Source organism: Helianthus annuus, chromosome 10, assembly GCF_002127325.2.
Source record: "Helianthus annuus cultivar XRQ/B chromosome 10, HanXRQr2.0-SUNRISE, whole genome shotgun sequence".
Lineage (NCBI taxonomy): Eukaryota > Viridiplantae > Streptophyta > Magnoliopsida > Asterales > Asteraceae > Helianthus > Helianthus annuus.
In genome coordinates this window covers 62,145,180-62,153,033 of record NC_035442.2, presented here as the reverse complement: position 1 = coordinate 62,153,033, position 7,854 = coordinate 62,145,180, and the positions used below count along the sequence as shown (strand labels likewise).

At 39.9% G+C, this 7,854-nt stretch overlaps 1 non-coding gene across 1 annotated transcript; it reads right to left on the bottom strand.

Annotated features, from left to right (window-relative positions):
• Positions 1 to 2,647: 2,647 nt before the first annotated feature.
• LOC118483419 lies at positions 2,648 to 2,754 on the bottom strand. The gene has a single exon (XR_004870707.1). It is a non-coding gene; the product is annotated as a small nucleolar RNA R71 (small nucleolar RNA).
• Between the last annotated feature and the right edge of the window lie 5,100 nt (positions 2,755 to 7,854).

Below are 7,854 nucleotides of genomic sequence, written 5' to 3'. Positions count from 1 at the left end.
ATTGTCTAGGTTCGCTTATTTGGTCATTGACTGGATTTGCTTATATGGCATGAAGTCAGGATCGCTTATATGGTTGTCCATATAAGCGAACCCAACTATACTATATATAGTGGGTGTATTATGAGCGAACTAAGGAAGTCTAAAACACATAGTTGAAGGTGTTTGTTCCGGTATGCTGCCGAAGTGCTGTCAAATCTTGTAATCGCGTTCAATATCAATAATACAGCAAGTTTAAAGTGAATACAGCTTGAATAGCACCGGATTATTAGTTTCCGCCTCTTAATTCGGATATGAACTTCTCTGAACGACTCAAACAGGGCCGAGAACGATCCTACACTTCCATCGCCCACCACGGGGCCATGCTCAGCGGATACGGGGCCGTGGTCAACTATAAGATTCGCGGAATCCAGGCAAATCTTGATAGTACAGATATGCTTCTGCACACGGGGTTGTGCTCAGCGGACACGAGGGCGTGGTCAACTAATGCAGACAAACTGCATTTAATGAAGAAAGAGAGGAGGATGGACACGGGGCCGTGCCCGAGCTTCTGTTCAGCCTATAAATAGGAGTGCTTGGAGCTCTTGCAACTCATCCCTTGGCACACCACCTCTCTCACACTTCACCCACCACCCACCACCATCACAACACCATCATCCACCACCATCATCCATTGTCCATCATAGAGTGTGTGAGTCGTCTTGGGATCCAAGATTGATCGTAAGAGTTCTTGACAATCAAAGGCCATGGTTGCCTAAGTCTCTTACATCACTTGGTGAAGACAAGTGTCTAGTGTAATACTTTTTATTTTTAATCTTTTGCACTTCTTAATTGGTTATGTATTAATTACTTTAATAACTAGTTTCTTATGTTGAAGGTGATTCTTCCTTATCGTTTGTCCGTGGTGTCTTGGCATTATTTTACTGTCTATATAAAATAAAAGATTTTCACCATTCATATCTCCACGGTCTATATGGAGGTATGTTGGCTACCTGGTCGGGGGTTAAGGGAACAGTTTAGTAAGAGTCTTGCCATTGTTCAGTGTATAGATCCTGCAAAGGACCTGGGTCAAATTTAGTAGGAACTCCTTCAATACCCAACAGTATTGGATGGCGGGGGTCCAAACTCTTTGATCCCCTCATAAGTTAAACTACTATTAAAACTTTAACCCGGCTACTTAGGACTGTATCCTTGCTGACTCGGAGTAGTTAGCCGAGGGTAACGTCGCCTTCAAAAGAGGGGCATACCACATTATGCATTAATAACTTAATTAATTATCTTTCAATAATCCGACCCTTTAGGATTGTATCCTTGCCGACTCAAACTACTGGGTTGATGGTAACGTTGCCTTCAAAAGAGGGGCCTACTACAATAACTAAGATAATCTCTTAAACAAGTGCAAAGTGCGAAAATAATCAAAGGTTACACTACACACGAGTCGGATCCAAGTGATTCATCTTGTCTATCTGTTTGTTACTTTTATTTTACTTTTCAGCATTTTATTTAGTTTTATTTTTCTAGTTTAAAAATCTTTTTCTAACTTTTTGATTTGATTAGATGTTGAGGATAAACCGGTACTAAAAGCTCTTGTGTCCTTGGACGACCTCGGTATCTTACCAACACTATACTACGTCCACGATGGGTGCACTTGCCCATATGTGTGTTTAGTGTTAGTAAATATTGTGTTTATAAATTTAAAACTTGGCTAAAAAGTGTAAAAAGGGCTTAAAATATACACCTAAAATATAACACACTTCACGCACATCAAGTTTTTGGCGTCGCTGCCGGGGACACAAGGATTTTAAGAAAGTTAGGAATCAGCGGCCTAATCATTTTTTATTTTGTTTTTTTTTTATTTTTTAGGATTTTCTTAATTTTTCAGCTTCTGTAGAGCTCAGCACGGGCCGTGCCCAGCATTGTCACTGGCAGTTTTTATTTTCCGAGTTACAGAGAGTTGAGCACGGGGTCGTGTCGGTGCAACACGGGGCCGTGTCCAACTCCCCAGTAACAGGGATCCGGAAAACAATCATTGTATCTCCGACCACGGGCCGTGCTCACTGAGCACGGGGCCGTGGTGAACCTTCTGACCAACATTCTTTTCTGTTTTTATTGCAGGACATGGAACCCAAGCGCCACATCTGAACTTTCTACGTAGTGTATGAGCTCCAGTTCTAGTAGAGACATAAAATAACCTCTAGAAGAACCCGAACGCTTTCTCAGAAAAAGACTTAAAGCTAAAAACCAAGAGAAAGTTTCAGGGGACCCACTTCCAATGGTGGACCAACGTACCCTCATGGATTACCTACGACCCACCGTGGGTAATCTCGACGCCGCTATCAATGCACCGAATGTCGAAGCTAACAACTTCGAACTTCGGCCACATTTGATACAAATGCTTCAAAACTCCGCAACCTTCCATGGGCTTGCGGACGAGGATCCCCATCTACATATTACTAATTTCTTAAAAATATGTGATACCTTCCGGATCAATGGAGCATCAAACGACGCCATCCGCCTTCGGATGTTTCCATTTTCACTAAAGGACCGAGCAAAGGCTTGGCTCAATGCCCTCCCAGTTGGCTCGGTAAACACCTGGGATGAACTAGCCCAAAAGTTTCTATATAAGTATTTCCCTTCCGCTAAAACGGCTAAATTAATGACTGAAATTAATACATATTCACAAGAGGATGGGGAATCCTTATATGAAACTTGGGAAAGGTTCAAGGAGCTATTGCGAAAGTGTCCTCATCACGGTCTTGCGGTATGGCAACAAGTATCCACTTTCTACAATGGGTTGTTGCCACACACAAGACAAACACTTGACTCTAGCTCCGGGGGACTTTTACGTAATCGCCGCGCACATGAAATATACAATCAAATTGAGGAAATTGCTCAAGCCAATTTTCAGTGGCACACTCCTGAGGCAATAAATTGATTGCCCCGGGCACCCATAAGGTTGATGAAAGCACTTCTTTACAAGCCCAAATCGAGGCCCTTTCTTCAAAAATCAAAAAGTTAGAAATGACAAAAACGGTCTCGGTTATGGCTTGTGAAGGGTGTGGTGGGCCACATGAAAGTTGGAGTTGTATGAAAGAAACATATGATCAACCAGAGTCGGTAAACTACATTGACAACAGACTTAGGCAGTCGGGTCCCCCAACAGGTACCTACAACCAAGGATGGCGTAACCACCCTAACCTTGGTTGGAGAGAACCCGGCAATAGTTGTAACCCACAAAACCGAAACCAACGAACAAACTTTCAACAACCAAGAAACGAGTCACAAAATTTCTCTCAACAACAAGGTGACGAGAAAGGCTTGAAGACACTGTATCTCGCCTCATCTCTGATACTGAAAAGAAAAACTCAGATCGATTTCGACAATTGGAATCGAATTTTAGAAATCAACAAGCTAGTATACAAAACATTGAAAAACAAATAAATCAATTAGCTCAAAATTTCTCCGAGAGACCACAAGGCGCGTTACCAAGTAATACCGAAACCAACCCGAAAGCACAAGTCCATCTCCTAACATTGAGAAATCGTACCGTGGGTTCCGAAGAGGCTCCACCACCGCCAACTGAGGGAAGCACAACACCGCCCCAAAAAAAGAAGGCTTCTCCTCCAATTCAAGAGCCTACCAAGGCTCCTCCGGTTCCATACCCCGATCGGTTAATTCGTCAAAAGACCGATGAGCAATTCGCAAAATTCAAAGATTTATTAAAATAATTGCATGTTAATGTTCCATTTATCGAAGTCCTAACCCAAATGCCTAAATATTCAAAATTTATGAGGGACTTCCTCACTCATAAAAGGAAAATTGAATCATTGCAATTAGTTAACTTAGGTGAAGAATGCTCCGCCTTACTACTCAATAAACTCCCACAAAAGAAGATTGATCCTTGAAGCTTCACAATTCCTTGCTCAATTGGGGAGTCCCCCGTTCGCAATGCACTAGCCGATCTTGGGGCTAGCATAAACCTCATGCCCGCTTCAATGTTCAAACGACTCGGCCTAGGAAAAACGAGCCCTACAAAGATGAGCATATAACTTGCCGACCGATCCGTCAAATATCCCCAAGGTGTCGCTGAAAATCTATTGGTCAAAGTCGGAAATTTCGTATTCCCGGCCGACTTTGTCATACTAGACATGGAAGAAGACGCTGAAGTCCCTCTCATCCTAGGGAGGCCATTTCTAGCCACAGCAGAAGCAGTGGTAGACATGAATGACGGAACACTAACATTGAAGTTTGGGGAAAAGGAAGCAAAGTTTGGGGTTGGAAAAAGAGTGGAAGACGAAGATCCGGTCAACTACATGAAGGTCATCGACTCAAGCTTGGATGATGCTCTCCGACGGTGCATGGGATGCAAAACATCTCGCTTGAGTAACATATGACCAGGCTATGGGTCTAGCCAAGGACCCTTATAAACGTGGCGCACCACGGAGGCATTCCGCGGAACTATCCTTAGTTTATCTCAGAATAATTTTTATATTTTCTAGTTTAATTTTAATTTTCAGGAATAAAACACACTCGGGATGGTGAAGGATAACAAGGGAAACCTGCACCAGTAACCCATGCACCAAAAACAGAGCTTCCCGACAAAAATTTCTTCATTACAGCAAGTTCAGCACGGCCCGTGTCTACCCGACACGACCCCGTGCTGCACAATCTGCAGAAAATGCCCAGTTCAGGTAATTGGACACGGGCTGTGTTCACTGAACACGCCTCTGTGTCCAGGCTTCTGTTTCTTTTTACAAACTTTTTTTACTGGCACTTGAACACGGGGTCGTGCCCGGTCACCACGGGGCCGTGTCCAGAGTACCAGTAACATAAAATTTTGCTTTTTAACACCCTTTTACACATTCAATCAACCTAGAAACTTATTTTTGGGACACATTGAGGACAATGTGTAATTTAAGTGTGGGGGGATGCTAAAACTTTGAATCTTGCAAGTCCTAATTAACAAGCCTTACACAAAACTCTATTGGAACCGCTAATCACCCCAATTTTTTTCAAAAATTTTCATTTTCTTTTTACTTGTCTAGGTTTAATTTGGGAATTTCAAGTTCTAACAAGGTTATATTTTTACAAATTTACAACCGATAGCGTCGTGATAAAAAGAACCAACATAAGAAAATTATGAAACGACATGACAAACTTAGTTAAAATTTGATTATGTACACTTGATCACATAAAAACCCATTCCCACAAAAGTGAGTTTTGAGCCTTTATTGAGCATACAAATACATATCTTTACACTAAATGCTTATTTTTCGTTTCTTGTGTGAATAGCCGCTTGATTCTTACGACTCTTGAACTTGCCACGACAATGCATTCCCGGTCCTTACCAACTTAAACCCGAGTAAGTAAATGATCGAGGCATTAGGACTAACCCTTTTTCTTTCTACACCATTATTTTTCTTTTTTACCACCTACCCAAAATCCCCCTAGTTAACCCTTTTGAGCCTAAACCTTTTCATTTCTTAACCCAAATCAAACACCCTTTTACCCACCTAAACCTTTTTTTTTATTTTAACCCTTTCTTTTAGTAACAAAGCTCGGTTTTTCTTATGACTTATGAAAAAAAAATTATGATGAAACCAAATAAACAAACAAGTTTATCAAAAATAACTTTGTTTGAAAGAAATGGTTCATCAAAATAAAATAAATTGTCAAAAATAAAAAGTCTTTCAAAAACCAACGCTTTTTACGCTTTTCGCCCTTTTACTAACCACTAACCCAACCACCCACCTTTAGCCCAAGCCTAACCCTTCACCCAAAAAGTCCTCTTGATATTTACAAAGGTATATAGTTAAAAAGGAGGAGGATTGATTGCTTGGCAAGCTTATGGTAGGAGTAAGTTCCATGCCGCTCTCGAGTGATTCACTAAAAATACACCTTCGGCCGAGTGTTGAGTGATCCCCCGTGAGGTATGTGAACTTCTATATAAATGGAATTTTAAAAAGGCATGTTATGCCCTAATAAGTAATTTATCTTATGAAACGTTTTTAATAAATCATGACGAATAGGATTGTAAATAAATAAAAATAAAACTTAATAAAGAATCTTGGAAGTCCCGACACTCTATGACAAGCCCAAAAACCTTCTCTTCTACCCATTCCATTTGGGAGTGAAAAGGCCACATTATAAAAGAGTTTTGCTTGAGGACAAGCAAAAATTCAAGTGTGGGGGTATTTGATGTGCACAAAATGCAACATATAAATTATATCAATTGTGGCATAAAACTAACCCTTTTTAGTACTAATGTTGGAAAAAATGTGCTTTTGTCTTCCTTTTGTATTTTTCAGGATTAAATGAGCTCAAATAAACAAAAGAAGCAAAAAGGCAGCTAAATCAAACATAAATACAAGAAAAGGAACAAGCGTGGCATGCCCGGCCTCCCGACAACATCTTCCCAAGCAATACAAGGAAACAGAGGGCTGAACACGCCCCATGCTCAATGAGCACGAGGGCGTGCCCAAGTGTTGTTGGTGCACTGATGTCTGTTAACTTCGTCTTTATTGAGTCTTGTATCATATTAGATAGATCAGGGCACGCAAAACAAGAAATCAAGTTTATGGGTAATTCCGCTTGAAATGGATTTGATGTTATTTCAAACGGAATTAGATGATTCATGCGAAATTACTAATTCCGCATAGAATTAAGTAACTCCGTATGAAAAAGTAATTCCGGTTGAGTTGGTTTCAAGCGAAATTAAACCCCTATAAATACCTAATCAAGTCGTGTCATTTGAAACGGAATTAGTGTGTGTGATTCAGAGCCGAGGTGCTGTCCGTTTGTCATTTGATCTGTAAAAGCTCAGAATCGATTAATAAGAAGATAATTAGAGGAAAACAAGCTGTGTTTCGTCAATTTCATTGATTCCGCCTTTGATTTTGATGTTGAACTCTTCAGATTGACTCGTTAGGGTCACACGATGATCCAACAAGTGGTATCAGAGCTCAGGACAAGGAGTTCATACCATTTCAGCTTGATTTCATCGGATTCTCTCACTTCTACTCTTTCTTTTCTAATTTGAAGAAGATTTATCGGACAAAATGACTTGATTCTCACATATAATAAGCGAAACATAGTTTTATCTAATCCTTGAAAGATTTGGACCTTAATTCGACTTAAATCTGATAAAACTTGTAATTCCGCTTGAAAAACTATTCGGATAAAATGACATCAGCATAATAATTCCGCACGAAATTAGCTTCATTGGGTTAATTTCGCTTAAAAAGTGCAGTCTATTTCAAACGAGATCTAATTTCGTTTGAAACATTCAAACGGAATTATTAATTCCGCACCAAAGTCCTGAGCTCTAATACCACTTCAGCTTGATTTCATCGTATTCTCTCACTTCTACTCTTTCTTTTCTAATTTGAATAAGATTTAACGGACAAAATGACTTGATTCTCACATATAATAAGCGAAACATAGTTTTATCTAATCCTTGAAAGATTTGGACCTTAATTCGACTTAAATCTGATAAAACTTGTAATTCTGCTTGAAAAACTGTTCGGATAAAATGACATCAGCATAATAATTCCGCACGAAATTAGCTTCATTGGGTTAATTTCGCTTGAAAAGTGCAGTCTACTTCAAACGAGATCTAATTTCGATTGAAACGTTCAAAGGGAATTATTAATTCCGCACCAAAGTACTTAATTCCGTTTCAATTGGTATACTTTCGTTTGAAATTAAGCTAATTCCGCACGGAATTAGATTTCACTTGGTAATTTCGTTTGAAAACCATATTTCGTTTGAACAAGCTAATTCCGTTTGAGCAATTCTGCTTGAACTGATTCCGTTTGAAACTGCTATTTTTGAAAATTCCAAAAATTTTTCTAAGAT